The 16,983-nt window shown below is 52.6% G+C and overlaps 1 pseudogene; it reads left to right on the top strand.

The window, feature by feature from the left end:
- Positions 1-16,983, top strand: part of LOC136525653 (uncharacterized) — a 34,920-nt pseudogene that overhangs the window by 3,565 nt on the left and 14,372 nt on the right.

Here is a 16,983-nt window from a genome sequence, read left to right as displayed (position 1 = left end):
AATTATGCTTAAGTGTATCTTTGTTGTCACTGCATGGAGTATACTGATTTAGTTATATCTTCTGTCCGTGGTAGGTTGCTTTTATGGCATCTTGATCCATCAATTATTAGGCATGATCTCTCAGCGATGCTCCAGGAGGTAATTAGAAGACCCTTGCTTTGCCTGAGAAAGGAATTGTATAATAGGATGGAATGGCGTATCATTATAATTTGCCTGGTGTCGGTGTTTCGGACCGGCGGTTCCTCGATCAACTAGTAAAAATGTACTGCGTGCTACTAATTTTGGATGGTGATGCAAAGAGACAAGGTTTATATTAGTTCAGGCAATAGGTGCCCTACATCCAGTCTGAGAAATCGATCTTGTATTCCTTGCACCGAAGTGCTTGTAGTAGGGGGTTACAAGCAGGGTGAGAGAGGGGGCTGGTCTCAGGTCTCGGCGTGGAGCGGTGTGGATTGCTTGAGATATTGATCTCCAGCAGTGGGGAAGAGTGCGCGTTACAAAGTGTTGAGTGTGTGTTTGTCTACCTTGTGAGCTCGTGAGCCTGAACTGGTCGTCCCTAGAAACGGCCCCGGTCCCTCCCTTTTATAGTAAAAGGGGGGGGACAGGGATGATACATGTGTTAGCTACGTGGCGTCGTGCGAACAGAGGCGGCATATCCGAGCCCTGTAGCCTGTTATTGTGGCGGCATGGTTGATGGAGTGGTCCTGCCCTTGAAGTACTGGAGCAACGCGCCGGTCACATCCGATCCTACGCGACGTGGGAGCTCCAGTGATGGCTTGACGCAGGGCCTGGCAAGCGACGTGCTGGTTGCTGTGTGTTGACCGCGTGAAGAGCCAAGGCTTAGTTGGTGCCGAGGCCGAGCCGTCGTGGAGGGGCTCGACGGGCGCGAATCCCAAGGTTGTCGAGACCCTGAAGTAGACTGCCGAGGCGTGGAGGGAGTGATTGGTCCTGTATACTGATTCTGAGGCTATATTAACCTGGGACTCCCCACGCCACGCTGTTCCTGGAGCAGGGGTTAGGTAGCATAGTACGGTATGGGTGTCAGTCGTGGGCACAGTGCTAAGCACAACAGCCGGTAACCCCTGCCCTATCCGGTCCTGGACGGCATGGCTTCGATGTGACTGGCATCTCGCCGGCCACTCCGCTGTGTCGAGCTATCGTTCGGTTGATATCGCGGGAGTGGTTGGTCGCATTAATTGGTCGTGATGCTCTGTTGGGGAGATCGGTCGAGGTAGAGGCGACGGAGTTATTGCCGAGCCGGCTTCGAGCGGGACGGAGATTCGGTGTCTCGTCCGAGGCCGTACACGCGGGGCCTCGGGCGAGATGGAGAATCGGATCCTCGGCCGAGGCCTTTCGCGTGAGACCTCGAGCGAGGCAGAAATTCGGTAGGCCGTCCGAGACCTTTCGTGCGAGGCCTCTAGCGAGACGGAGAGTAGGTGGCCTCGGACATGGCCGGGGTTTAGCCAATAGTTGTCCCTTGGCTTTGATTTTTTACGGGGTCTAAGCGAGTTTTTCGATTGTTGCTTAGGGGACCCCTTATAGTAGTACCTGATAGTAGCCTCCGAGCCTCAGGGAGAGTGTGAGCGCTCTCTTTGAGGTTTTGACGAGGCTCGGCTCGCAGCAGCTCCTGGCGGGATAGTGTTTCGTACTCGAGGCCTTGCTGGATGCGCGCGAGCGCACCCACCGGGTGTAGCCCCCGAGGCCCTAGAGGAGTGGATTTATTCCTCCAGGGGCTTTTCTTACGTCGTGAGAGGGGTTTTATTGCATTTGTTGAGCCCATGAGTGCGAGTTCGGGTCGCTGAGCCTCGGCAAGGTTGCAGGAAGAGCCCCCTAGCCTCTGCATGGAGCGAGTGGGCCGTCAGAGGTTCCCCTGGCTTTTTGTGCGGCCCTCACGCATCCTTTTTGTTCGAAAGGAGGGGTGGAGGATGTCATGCTACCCTCGGTGGGCGCGAGCAGTGACACCTCCGGTGAGCTATTATCGGGTAAGTCCAAGTGGAGGCCTATGCCCTGTTCGATAGGGGTCGGCTAGCGGTCTAGAGACACACTCCAAGAGTACCAGAGGACTTCTCTAGTGGGTGCCGGGGCCGTTCGATGGGCCCCAGTGGCTCGGTGCCTCCCTACGGTGGGATCCCATTCAGAGACCTCCATGCCGGTCTCGGACACGACTTAGGGCGTCTCGAGCAATCGTTTGCTCGGGCCTTGGCCATGCATGGGCTTGCCCATAGTTGTCCCTAACTCTACTGTCCTGGGGCGGCTGTCGAAACCCTCGGGGGCCTAGCCATCGAACCCTAGACTATAACGGGCTCGATGCCCTTTTTCGCATTTTTCTAGGCCTTTGAGCGCGAGCTCGGGTCGCTTGTCTTCGTCCTAGGTGCAGGAAGAGCCCCCGAGCCTCCGCATGGAGCGAGAAGGCGGTCGGGGGTTCTCCTAGCTTTTTGTGCGACCCTCGCGCATTCTTTTCGTTCAGACAGAGGGGTTGTTCGCTGAGCCCCCTTGAGTGCGAGCCTAGGTCGCTGGGTCTCAGTGAAGTTGCAGGAAGAGCCCCCTAGCCTTTGCACAGAGCGAGAGGGCCGTCTGGGGTTCCCCTGGCTTTTGGTGTGACCCTCGCGCGTCCTTTCTGTTCGGACGGAGGGGTTGTTTGCCGAGGCCCTTTGAGTGCGAGCCTAGGTCGCTGGGTCTCGGCAAGGTTGCAGGAAGAGCCCCCTAGCCTCTGCACAGAGCGAGAGGGCCATCAGGAGTTCCCCTAGCTTTTTGTATGACCCTTGCGCATCCTTTTCGTTCAGAAGGAGGGGTTATTTGCCGAGTCCCCTCGAGTGCGAGCCTGGGTCGCTGGGTCTCGGCAAGGTTGCAGGAAGAGCCCCCTAGCCTCTGCACGGAGTGAGAGGGCCATTAGGGGTTCCCCTAGCTTTTTGTACGGCCCTCACGCATCCTTTTTGTTCGGAAGGAGGGGTGGAATATGCCAGGCTACCCTCGATGGGCGCGAGCGATGGCACTTTCGGTGAGCTGTTATCGGGTAAGTCCGAGTGGAGGCCCATGCCCCATTCGATAGGGGTTGGCTAGCAGTCCAAAGACACACTCCAAGAGTACCAGAGGGTTTCTCTAGTGGGTGCCAGGGCCATTCGATGAGCCCTAGTGGCTCGGTGCCTCCCTACGATGGGATCCTATTCGAAGACCTCTCTGCTGGTCTCAGACACGACTTAGGGCATCCCAAGCGTTTCGCTTGCTTGGGTCTCGGCCTCGTATGGGCTTGCCCATAGTCGTCCCTGACTCTATTACCCTGGGGTGACTATCAAAACTCTTGGGGGCCTAGCCTTCGAACCCCTAGACCGTAACAGGCTTGGCGCCCAGTTCCTTCGTCTAAAAGGAATCAGGTGGGGGATATTCCTCCCCCCACCGGTTTGACAACGGTAGGCACGCCTTTTGAGGCGATTTTCTCGGGGAGGCGGAACGACGCCTGCCACTGCAGCGGTCGAACGCAACGCCATGTCAGCGGATGGAACATAACTGTTCACGCAATTTAATGAGGAAAAGGTGGGTACATGGGCGGTAACATCGGATCTGGATTAACTGTATTAGATTTAAGGGAAACTTCCCCGATTTTGTCGCCCATCCGTTTTGCCTCCTTCCCGCATAAATACGCAACAAGCCTCGCCCCTCCCCTCCTTACCTTGCCTGCATTCGCCTTTGCCACCCTCGGGCTGTTGCTAGGAATAGAGAGTCCCGGGGAGAAGAAAGGAGAAGGGCGAAGCAGAGAGAGAGAGAGAGAGGCTTACGGTCGTAGTTGCTTTCCCCACCGCACTCAAGGCTGGCACTGTCGTCATTGAGGCGGACGCTTGGGGTCAGTCCGACGTATCCGCGGAGACGCTCCAGTCGCTTGTCGACGACGGCCTTCTCCATCCGGTTACCGACCCCAACAGGCCGGAGTGGGTTGCTCCATCGGGCGAGCTAGAGCTGAGGCTGCATGATGGCTATGTTGTGAGCTTCGTGTCCTTCCACGAGCGCGGTCTCAGCCTGCCGGCGGACCGGTTCATGCGGGCGCTCCCACACTACTATGGCGTGGAGCTCCACAACTTCAACCCCAACTCCGTCGCGTAGGCGGCCATCTTCATTGCCGTCTGCGAGGGGTATCTGGGGATTGCCCCCATTGGGAGCTATGGCTCCACCTCTTCCGGGCGGGGCATACCACCAAGCCGACGGGCATGACGGGCATGAGGAAGGCGGTGAGGGCCGGCGGCTGCACTCTCTAAGTGTGCCAAGACCGTCAGCAGCCTTACATCCTAGCCCAGCTCATGTCAACCAATCGCCGCTAGTACACCAGCTGGTTCTACCTCTGCAACGACAACGGTGGACTTCCCCCCTACACCGGGCGGATCGTGGAGAGCTATCCGGAGAAGTGGAAGTATGGCGTCCCGAAGGGGGATCAGCCCAAGTTGCAGCCGCTCCTGGAGGGACTGGAGAGGCTACGTGGCCATGGCCTCACGACCGCTGTGGTTGTGGCGGCCTTCCACCATCGGAGGGTGCTGCCGCTGATGGCTCAGCGCCGGTGCCTGTTCAAGATGAGACCAAACGAGCTGATCAAGGGTATCCGGATGTCCGCCTCCATCCTCTCTGACGAGGAGATTCTTCGTCGGGTGAGAGAGACGATGGAGGGGTGGCTGAAGATCGGTGGTCTGACCCCGTTCATGATGCGCCCATTGTAGGGGTACCTTTCTTTAGTAAGTCACATGCTGCTGCGGCCCCCGAGGCCTCCTCGTCCCTTACCATTTTCCGGTTCTTTATTTGCGTTCGCCGTTCCTATAGGGGATGAGAGACGTGCGAGCCTCCCCGCCACAGCGCCTCCACCACCCCGGAGGACGCAGCGCGGCGGGCGGTGAACCGGGCACACGCCAAGGCGCATAAGAGGCGAAAGGACGTCAAGGAGGCAAAGCATACGAGGAAGATCCTTGTGCACGAGAGACTGGAGAAGCGCCACCGGTAGCAGAGGCAGGACGGTCTCCCGTTAGAGGCATCCCCATCGCCGTCACTGTCGATGGATGCTTCGGATGGAGATGACGAGAGCAAGATGGGGCGAGGTCCCCTGGACCATCTCCCCAACATTGGGGAGATAGTGCTCGGGGTGTCGGCGAGCAGCTCGGCGCTTCCAGGAGGAGGTGGAGACGCCTCGAGGCCGGTGATCACCCGCCCTAGGGCCGAGGCCGACATGCCTGAGGCGCGGGCGTTGGGAAAATGCACCGTCAGCCCGGTGGGCTCAACAACAAAGGTGGAGTAGGTGGCGGCGGGGGCTACACAACTGCCCCCGTAGAGGACCGAGGGGGTGTCGGAGTCCAGCGAGGGCCGGCTGGCACTAACGGATACGGGGGCCATGCCACCACCGCCGCCACCGCTGTTGTAGAGGCAGGTCGCAGTGCCGAAGCGGTTGCCCCCCTGCTCGAGGTGAGTGTTTTTACGATGGAGTTCGCATCATTTCCCGCTTGCTTTATGGTCGTATGCTGACCAAGTGGGTGTTTTGCATTCAGCCGGAAGCGTAAGGCGGAGGTGCCTGCCCTGGCACCGCTTAAGTCGCTCAAGGTGAGCATGGGCTCCACCGCTCATCAGGTGGTGGAGGCATAGGCCGCTGTACAACGTGGCGGGGCCTCGGTGAGGTCGACTCGAAGGAGCTGGTCACCCAGGGGGAGGTTACCAGGGCGGCCATGGAGCGAGTGGGGGAGGAAATGTCTACGCCCCATGAGGCCGAGGCCCGCGAGTCAGATGGGGCCGAGGCGCCCTCAGTTGTCGAGGCCACCGAGGGTGAGACAGAGGCCCCCCGGACTTCTGAGGTTGAGGCGATAGAGGCCGAGGTGCCCAGGACCACCGAGGCCAGGGTGGCAGGAGCCGGTGTGAGCGCGGCAAAGCCAGCGGCCTAGGAAGTGGAGGTGGAGGCAGGACAAGCCTCAATACCGCCGCCGGTCCAAGGCCCACCGCCGTTGCAGGAGAGCGCCTAGGAAGCAGAGGTCCATTCAGTCTCCTCCGACGATACTTCCCGGGCGAATGAGGTGGTCGACGTCGAGGTGGCTGGCACCATGAAGGAGCCAGCTCTGACCTCGGGTGAGGGAAGCTCAGCCCTTGTGCGGGTACGGCCCGAGCCCTGCAGTTGGGATCACCCACGTGTCTTGTGGTAGAGCCGGGACGATCCTGAAGGGGAGCCTCTATTTGCCCTTGAGGACGCGGTCGAGGGGGGTGCTAGGACACCTTCGAGCAATACCGCTAGCTGGCGGAGCGGTCACTACGGACAGCGCTGTCCGTCGTGGTCGACGATCTGTCCGAGGTCGCCTAGTTTTGCGCCTTCTTTTCTCATGTGGTGTTGTCTTTTTCTGAGTTTTCTCGTAGTGAATGACCCCTGTTTTGCCTATCTAGGAGCTCGAGACCCAGTCCCTCGGGAAGTCATTGTTCCTCCGATGGGAGAGGGACGTCTAGGACCAGCTCCAGCGGCAGAAGGGCTTGCTTGCTGATGCCAACGAGCTTCTGTCGGTGTGGAGCGCGGAGGTAGATGACCTCCACCTTCGCTGTGTCGATATGAAGGCCAAGGCGGCCATGGCTCAGGAGCAGGTCGCCCCTTTGACGGCGCAGGTCAAGGAGCTGGAGGAGGAGCTGATCCGGGTGGCCGACGATCGGGACACCTTTTGGTCTTGGGCTGAAGAAGCAACGACCTCTGCCAAGGCCCTCACTGGGCAGCTAGGGGTGGAGCAGGGTGCGCACCTGCTGATGAAAGGCTCCCTAGCAGAGGCCCTCGAGGTGGCTGAGGCCTTCCAGACTGAGGCTGTGGTCTAGAAGGGAAAGGTCGAGGGTGAGTCCTGTTCCCTTTATTTTATTTGTTTTTCTTGTGTTCGACTCCCAACTCCCTAGCGTGGTGCAGAGCTAGAGAAAGAGGCTTCCATGGCGACTGAGGCTTCTCGGGTCGAAGTCTAGGGCTATAAGGAGAAGGCCGAGGCCTCTCGAGTCGAGGCCCAGCGCTGGAAGGAGAAAGTCGAGGCCTCTCGGGTCGAGGCCCAGCGCTGGGAGGAGAAGGCTGAGGGTGAGTCCCATAGGCTTCTGCCCCTATTTGGCTTGTTTCCCTTTGCGCTCAACCCCATTCCATTTCCTCTTGGCACAGAGTTGGAGAAGGAGGTCACCCGGGCAGCCGAGGCCTCTGTCGTGGTGTAGGCGGTGCTTGATGAAGCGACCTGATTTCCACGAAGGGAAATCCACAGAGTCGAAGTGTAATAAGACCGTTTGTAGATCATATTACCCAAATTCCAGTCGAATACCACATCTATACAATGATAATATTAGAGTACATAAAGTGCGAAATTACATAAATTATTACATCGCCGCATTGGCGGAATCAAAAGTAGCATTCATTCAGAACAGCTTGAAGATAAGATCGCCAAACTCGAGCATAGGAATGAACCCCTCAACCGTCAAACTCCTCGGAGCTATACTCCTCAGCAGAACCTGTGTGCCAAAATTTATCAGTACGATTTGTACTGGCCACTCCCACCCTATGAGCATTGCTTTGTGGAAATTGGATGCAAGTTGGATATAATCAAAAAGAACCTATAAGGCTAGGGTTTCCTATGTTTTAGCATATCAAGTATATAATAATAGTTGGTCAAGTTTGAACACCACTCCCACACCCATTCCACCCCATTTCTGTCTAGAGCTAGGTTTCGATCCTAGGATCGATATACCACCATCTCCACATCATCACCATACCATCGCTCAGTCGATAGGCCAACTCCCTCTCGGCACTGTCTCATGGCCTATAGCCCCTGGCTACGACCGACACTCTCTCCTAGGGGAAGAAGAGAAGGACTCATCTCACTATCTAGTTTAAGCGAAACCTAGGAAAGGTCCATAGCCGACAAGTCAGCATATGTATCGATCGATCAACCATACACTCTGTAGAGGTTTTACATAACCACAATATCCGCCTTCCTCGCTGATCGTCATCAACTGGGCTAATTTCGGCCGCTTGCTAGCCTAGGATAATGCCACTCTACCATTCAGCCCTAGTACACCCCAAGTCTAGTCTGGGGTGGCTGAAACTGTGAGTCATGAGCCGAGTCCACAAGGTCTCCATGAAGTCTCAGAAGGGTGTGGGGGAAATCCTCCATGCCCCATACCTCCTTACACTGTCCGCTATCAACCTAGCAGTAGTGGCAATATCCTACCAAGTAGTCCGGCCGTCCTGCACCATATAGGGTGAGTGGTACATAAGGCTTTCTGGTGAATCTGAGTACTAGTAAGTCCTTAGGGATGACCAAGCCAGAATGTCTTCATCAGGGTTTCCATTTATCGTGCCACCACAGCACCTCCACCCCGGGCTCCCCCCATCATAGGTTCACACCCAGGGCCACCTCATATACCATTTACCCAGCACAGGTATCCATTTCTAGGGGTGCCCAGGTAGCACCACATGGCAAGACTTGCCCTAGGCTCGTCGTATACTCCAACTTGGTCAACACAACCCTCACCCTCCACGCACCCAAGTCACACAAGCATCACTCTCCCCATAGTCCAGATATCTCCAGTTTCCACCACGCATCAGTGTAGTACAAGTGTAGTAGAAGTAATAAGCAATGAAATATAGCAGCAAGCATGTGTCTAGCCTAATAGCAGGGTAAGCAGAGGTAAGGTTGCATCAAGATAAAGGCCATCAAGTAAGCATACTACCATGCAAGTCCTATCATAGTGTGAATATAACAGTAAGTAAAGCAATAGCAGTTCTATATTAGCCATGCGTAATAGGTGCTATGAGATTGGGTGGGATGTGGCACCTTCAGTGAAGTCGTCTCCGTACTCCTCACGGTACTCTCGGTCCTTGTTCGTCTGGTTCTCCTCCGAGTCTACAAACGATCGTATTATAGTCGCGTTAGCGATGTCTATAGAATAGCACAAAAGCAATGGAAATTCAAAAAGAACCAAATGCACTCAAATATGGGTTCATTACATAGAGCTTGATTTTAGATGAATTTTGGTCCTGGTCTTGTATTTTTCTGAGTTCGCATGAATTAGTTATGAATTTCTAAAGTTTCAATCATTTCTAAAAATGATAAAGGCTGATTAATTCAGGGCTGACATGTGTCACGCTGTGACTGGTCCACGTGGCATGCTGACATTAGTGAGTATGACATCAGCATGATGTCATCGTCTTAGTTCTGTACTGATAGGTGGGGTTCCGCCGACATCATCATGACGCCAGCATGATGTCATCTACGTCATCAGCTACTGGCAGGTGGGACAGGGGCTCTTGGATCACTGACATGTGGCCCCGATCAACGATCAACGTTGACTGGTCAATGGTCAATATAGGCTGGGCCTCGAAACTAGGCGGTTGGGCCTAGATACGGGCTGGGCTTTGGCCCGCCATGTGGCGCGCGCTGGTGCGGCCACATCGTCTTACTGGGCCACTAACAGGCCATGGTCCACGGGCGCAGGTGAGGCATGGCTCATGGTGAACCCACCTGCATTGGTCCATAGACCGCAGAGCCGGTCTATAAAGGACTTGGTCCACTTACTCCTTCCCAGGGTTTGGTTCACGTGCACGACGTGGTCGTGGTCGGGGCTCGGCGGAGCTGCTCGGGATGTGGTCGACGTGGTCAAGGTCGGTGCTCGGCGGACCTGCTCAGGACGTGGTCGACGTGGTCATGGTCAGTGCTCGGCTGAGCTGCTCGGGACGTGGTTGATGTGGTCATGGTCAGTGCTCGGCAGAGCTGCTTGGGACGTGGTCAATGAGGGGAAAATCCCCTACTCTTTCCCGACAGGGCTTCTGCCGGCGGTGAGGTCACCGACGAGCCTTACCTACGGCGCTGGTGTTCAATTAAGGTAGGCAAAAGCATCGCCAAGCCTCGGCAAGTGCAACGGTGGGGTCAAGGTGGCGGCTGGGGCTTCCTAGGGTCATGGCCATGGTGAACGGCGGCGTGGGTTCATCGGTATGCATGGACAGGCTGCAGTGGTAGCGAGAGTCTAGTTGGAGGAGTGTGTGGGCTCCATGGTGCTTCTACGACCATGGTGGGTGTGTTGAAGGAGCTCCTGGTGCTCCTAGTGGCTCTGGCCACAGTGGTGGGGCAAAACAGAGGTGGTGGCGCTCCGACGAGGTGCGGTGCGGCAACACAGGGCTCCGGTGGGCTTCTTCCTTGGCTAAGATGGGCACGGTGTGTCTCTCGTCAGGGCGGTGCTAGTCAGGGTGTCAACGTCGCTTTTTACCACGACGTAGAAGACATGGTGGTCTCGCCATGGTTGTACTCTCGGCCATGGTGAGCGTGCTCGTGCATGTGTGCTCCTGTTCCGATGTACAGCGTCATGGCTAGGGTCCTCCTTTTGGCTGATGGCAGTGCGCACGGCGTGTCTTGGGTCTCGACAAGTGTGGCCATGGTGGTCTCCCTAGCTAACCAGTTGGGCTAGGCCAGAGCTCAAAGCTTCCGCCATGTTTCGATCGTGGCGGTGCATGTTCCATTTGGCTAGAGAGGTGGTCTCAGCAAGATGGCTCACCGTAGGGTTCGTGGTGGTAGGGTGGCAGTGCGGTGGTGAGGTGAGGCCGTGATGAGGTGATGCAGTGCCATGCCGAGTAGCTATGTCGTTGTAGCTAATCGGGGCGGCGCTCCTGGCTCCGGCGAGGTCCTCCCCGCAGCGGCTTCCTTCTCTACCTTGCTTCTCCCTCCTCCCTCTCTCTCGGCTTGACGCTATGTGGTGATGTGCCACCAATGGCGGTGGTGAATAGGCTGAGGGTTAGGGCTCACTAATGTTGGCTTTTTATAGCCGAGCTCCAAGGGCTCCAATGGCTGACGACGATCGAGCGATGGTGATGCATGCGGCGCATCCGATGGTTTGCGTGCGGTAGCATAGGCACGGCGCAAGGGAAATAGGGTCATGCGATGTGCGTGACCCCAGGCCCACGCCTACCACGCTGGTCGGCTCCCGGTCGTGTGGGGAGAATGCGTGGGCAACGGGAAGAAGACGCTAATGTGCTAACAAGCGGGGTCGGGTCGTCAGGCGCTTGGCGTGATGTGGCTACGTGCGGCGTGTGATGGCTGATGAGCGGGCCTGGCTCGTCAATGGCTGTGCATGTGCGGGCGGCGATGCTGGGCTGGCTTCGTGGGCTACGCGCGTGGAAGGGCAGGCGAGGCTTTGGCTGGGCTGAGCTGCTGCCTCCCTCTTTTCTTTATTTTATCCTTTGAGTTGAGTATTAATTGTTTGAAGGTTTATCAATTATTAAAGAAGTTAGTCACGTATCACATAAGCAATGAAAGTCCAAATCACATGTTACAATAATAATTATGCATGCAAGGTTTTACGTGTTGGGGATTTAAACACTCATATATGACATGGGTCATGATATGGTTATGAAAATGACTACTTAGGTTATACTTACATGCAATACCTAGGGTTGGCTCCTACACATGGCACTCAGCATTGCATGGGGTCAAAACAAAAATTTGTAGTTGTGATTTTTGGTGTGTGGATTTTTGGGTTGTTACAGTCCTACCCCCTTAATAGAATCTCATCCCCGAGATTAAAGCGTAACGTGCTCTTCGAAGAGATAAGGATATTGTAGCCGAAGGTCAAACTCTTTCTCCCATGTTGCTTCTCTCTCAGTGTGATTGCTCCATTAGATCTTGCACATAGGAATAGTTTTGCTTCGGGTCTTTTTGGTGTCTCTACCTAGAATTCTGATAGGATGTTCTTTATACTCGAGAGTGTCTTGAATGTCAAGTGTATCAGTTGGAACTACTTCATCGGGCACTCTCAAACACTTGCGTAGCTGTGATACATAGAATACAGGATGCACACCCACCAATTTGTCTTGTAGCTCAAGTTTGTAGACGAGCTTTCCAATCCTTTTACGGATCTTATATGGTCCAATAAATCTAGGGGCAAGCTTTTCTTTCACATGGAATCTGACAGTTCCACGTAGCGGGGATACCTTGAGATAGACGAAGTCTCCCACATTGAACTCAAGTTCTATTCTTCTTTTGTCAGCATAGCTCTTGTATCGACTTTGAGCAATCCTCAAATTCTCCTTCACTTGAGCAACTCCTTCTGCATCTTGGATCTTAGCGGAATTAATGAACGATCTTTCCCCTGGTTGAGACCACATCAAAGGTGTCTTACAAGGTCTGCCATACAGAGCTTCAAATAGCGACATCTTGATACTGGCTTGGTAGCTATTGTTGTAAGAGAACTCTGCATAGGGTAGGTATTTCTCCCAATCAGAGCCATAATTCAGTACACTAGCGCAAAGCATGTCTTCTAAGATTTAATTTACTCGTTCTATCTGTCCATCTGTCTGTGGGTGATATGCGGTACTGAAATCAAGTTTGGTTCCAATGGACTTGTGCAGGGCTTCCCAGAATTGGGACATAAACTAAGGACCATGATCAGATACAATACTAGAGGGAGCTCCATGCAGTCTGAGAATATGCTCAACATATAGATCTGCTAACTTTTCGGCATCAGTCTTGGTCTTAACTAGTACAAAGTGAGCAATCTTGGTCAAACGATCAATAATCACCCAGATGGAACATTGCCTTTCTGTGAACGGGGTAATCCAACTATGAAATCCATGGATATGCTCTCCCATTTCCACTTGGGAATGTCAAGAGGCTTCAACAATCCTGCAGGCCTTTGATGTTTAGCCTTGACTCTATTATAGGTGTCACACCGTGCCACATGTCCCGCAATGTCTGTCTTCATGCCTTTCCACTAAAAGTGTTTCTTCAAGTCTTGATACATCTTTGAACCTCTAGGGTGGATACATTACTTGGAATTGTGAGCTTCTGACAGAATTTCCTCTCGTAGCAATGGGTCAGATGGAACATAGATTATGTTCTTGAACCAGATGGTTCCTTGTCCATCTTCCTAGTGGTTGGTCTTATAGCCTAGTTTCATCAGACCATGGAGATATTCGATTTCTTCACAACTTTTCTGAGCTCGACGGATGCGATCTATGAGATCATACTATATGCGGAGCTCATTCAACAAGCCTTGTGGTAGTATCTCAAGTTGGAAATCTTCATTCTCTTCCTTGAGCTCAGGTGGTACGGATTCAGTGATCAAAGTGTGACAGTAACTCTTGCGACTGAGAGCATCTGCAACTACATTAGCTTTTCCCGGATGGTAGTGAATTTCTAGGTCATAGTCCTTGATCAATTCTAGCTATCGGCGTTGCCTCATATTCAAATCTTCTTGAGTGAAAAAGTACTTCAAGCTCTTGTGATCGTTGTAGATATCACACTTGTTGCCTATCAAGTAGTGCCTCTAGATCTTCAAGGCATGCACAACTGCTGCTAACTCAAGATCATGAGTAGGGTAACGATTCTCGTGTTCTTTCAACTGTCGAGACGCATATGCTATCACTCTTCCATCTTGCATCAGTACACAACCAAGTCCTTGATGGGATGCATCACAATAGACCATGAAATCTTTGCTAATATCAGGCAATGCTAGCACATGAGTTGTGGTAAGCTTCTGTTTTAATTCCTAGAAGCTCTATTCACACTCGGGCATCCATTTAAACTCATTAGTCTTCTTCAGAAGGTTGGTCATTGGACGAGCTATCTTGGAGAAGTTTTTGATGAATCGACGATAATATCCGGCCAATCCCAAGAAACTTCTGATTTCTGTCACATTATAGGGTTGATCCCACTCTTTCATAGCTTCAATCTTGGTTGGGTCAATTGCAACACCTTCAATTGATAGTACATGGCCTAAGAAGGCAACTTTCTATAGCCAAAACTCGCATTTGCTAAACTTTGCGTAGAGCTGATGTTGGGCTAGTTTCTCAAGCACAGTTCTCAGATGATGTTCGTGTTCTTCAGCGGTGGGTGAATAAACAAGGATGTCATCAATGAATGCTACCACGAACTTATCTAGTTCATTCATGAAAACCTTATGCATCATATTCATGAAGTATGCAGGAGCATTCGTGAGTCCAAAGGACACCACAGTGAACTCAAACTGCCCATATCTAGTCACAAAAGCTGTCTTCGGGATGTCACTCTCTCAAATCTTCATCTGATGATAGCCAGATCTAAGATCAATCTTAGAGAAATACTTGGCACCTCGAAGCTGATCAAGCAAATCATCAATCGTTGGTAGGGGGTACTTGTTCTTGATGGTAACTACGTTCAAGTTCTGGTAATCAATGCACATTCTCATCGAACCATCCTTCTTCTTAACAAACAGAACGGGGGATCCCTAGGGTGAAGCACTAGGTCTGATATATCCCTTCGAGATGAGCTCATCAAGTTGTTTCTTGAGCTCAGCCAGTTCATCAACTGACATGCGATAGGGTCTCTTGGCAATGGGTCCTATTTCTTGTAAGAGATCAATGATGAACTCCACATCACGGTCTAGTGGCATACCCGGTAATTCTTCAGGGAATACATCGGGATAGTCTCTAACCACAAGCACATCATGAACTGTTTTCTCATCTTTTTGTGATTCTGAACTGGCTTTAAGGGCACATAGGATAGAAGTGGACTTTCCGGACTGAGGTTCACATCTAATAACTTGGCCCAATGGGTGGGTCACTTAGACGTATCTAGGTGAACATGATATGATGCCTCAGTGAATGGTTAGCCAATCCATACCTAAGATGACATCTAGGTTTGTGGAAGGTAACAGGGTTAGGTCGGCGTCAAAGACAAGACCTTCAATGGTAAGACTCACTCCCTTATAGATGTGGGTGCACTTTAGGTCTCCTAAAGGTGAACTAGTAATAATAGGCTTTCCACGTGGGGTTATAGGTAAGTCATGCTCTCATGCAAATTTGGATGATATGTAAGAACAAGTTGCTCCAGAGTCAAATAGAACTAATGCAGTATTGCCATTAACTAAAAACATACCATACACAACGTCAGGGGCAGCTTGTGCTTCCTCGATGTCCAGATGGTTGAGACGTCCATGAGTAGCAGATCCCTTGAACTGAGACATCTGAGCGGCTGAGTTCTGAGGGCACTCAGTGGCTTTGTGACCCGGTTGGCCACAAGCGAAGCAGGTGAAAGGCGCACTACCGGTAGGGGTTGGCACGGGTGCCTTCCAGTTTCCAGTGCCTAGTGTAGAGCAGTTCTATGCTGAGCATTCATTTGCTGAGCGGGAATGGTTGAAATGGTCCTAAGTGTTGCGGTCCTGAGCATATCAGTCCCGGGTGTATCGATCTTGAGCAGGGCAGGAGTATTTGGTGGTGTAGCCTCCATTACCCCTACTCGATCCACGGTTGTCATCCTTGTTGTGGCAAGAGCGTTCCCTGGATGGTGCATCTCTATGGAACCTTTTGCGATCATAGCCATGGAAGGACTCCTTAGGCTTACGCTTCCTCTCCCTGTACTCCTCTCCAGCTTCAGCACGGTCCTTCTCAATCTAGATGTAGCGATCCACCAGAGCATGCAGCGTGTTACTCTTAATACTGCCAAACTTCAACTTGATGTGCGGGTTAAGTCCCTTGCGGTAATAGTACAACTTCTCCTTCTCAGAGTTCACAACATAGGAAGGTGCATAGCGTAGAAGGTTGGTGAAGCGGGTGGTGTACTCTGTCACCCTGTCCTTTCCCATCTTGATGTTGCGGAACTCCTCGGCTTTGGCCTCCATAATGCCCTTGGGAATGTGATACTCAATGAATGCTTCGGTGAACTCGTCCCACGAGATATTGGCAGGGTCCTCATGGGAATCACTGAAACTGTCCCACTAGGCGCATGTTGCACCTGTGAGTTGGTGTGTGGCAGCTCCAACACACTCATCGTCGGTGAAAGTAGTGAGGTCAAGCTTCTTCTCCATCTCCTTGAGCTAGTCATCAGATACAAGTGGGTCAGGGTCGGTGCCATCATAGGTAGGTGGCCTTAGCTTCAGAAATCCTTCTAGCTTCCTTTGGAAGTCATTCTGTTGACCTCCCTGGCGACGGTTTGCTCTGTTAATAAGAGCTGTAAGAAGTTGGGTCTATTGCGCCATCACCTCTGCCAGGGTCAGTGGTGGTGGCGGCGGAATGTTCTCCTCATCAAGCGGCGGGGTATTCTCTAGGTTGAAGGGTATCCCTCCACATCCACGGCCACAGCCATGGCCACGGCCACGGTTGTTGCCACAACACCCCCCATTTGGTTCGACTAGTTCGGGGGTGGGCGTACGTCCACGGTTTATTAGGCGAGCAGATCGGCGGTTCGGCATCTGTAACACGGATCATAGGATTTTTAGTGTTTGTGCCATAAGTGCTTATAATTCAGTATGATTACATGATTTTTACAATTTTAAAGAAAAACATTTATACTATCCAACACTCATTACAAACAAGCAATAAGATTCATAAGATGCAATAAGATCCAAAACATTCATTACATGGGTTTTATTACATAGCATCATCTCCAGTAGCTATACTTAGAGACTCACGAGAATCGTACTACGCATAGTGACTCATATTACATCTCATAAGGGGTACATCATGGGGTACAACTTATGGAAGCCACTGACATGACTTATGACCACGCAAGGTCATCTACTCTAGCTCGTACACCACAGCTGGACTATGACTATTCTCGATCTCGATCTCCTCGTCAGACTTATGGAGTCGGGACACGTACTTCAAGGCCTTAGCGAGCTCCTCAGTAGGCTTGGCTCCAGGTAGGGTAGGGCAGGCATCTAGGTTGAGGTGAGTCGGGGCTAACTCAAACTCCTCTATCCTAGGCTTCGTCTTGCTACGAATCTCCTTGGGTAGCTGATCCCACATACCCTTCATCTTCCTGAGGCACTTCTTATCAGACTTTTGCTAAGCCTACCAAGTCCTCTCACACTTGTCCTGTAGGTACTCATTCTGCCTGAGTGCCTTGATCAGGTGACCCTGGCTACGAACGGCCTTCTTCCTAAGCTCCTCTAGATCCTGAGTCATGGTCTTGTTCCGGGATTGGATTTTTAGTATATCAATCCCCTTGGACCTCTCTTTATCTCCTCTGCATTGAACTTGGCCTTCTTGTCATCCAA

This window comes from Miscanthus floridulus, chromosome 19, assembly GCF_019320115.1.
Source record: "Miscanthus floridulus cultivar M001 chromosome 19, ASM1932011v1, whole genome shotgun sequence".
Classification (NCBI taxonomy): Eukaryota; Viridiplantae; Streptophyta; class Magnoliopsida; order Poales; family Poaceae; genus Miscanthus; species Miscanthus floridulus.
Note: the sequence above shows the minus strand (reverse complement) of the source record. Positions and strands in the feature narration are given on the sequence as shown.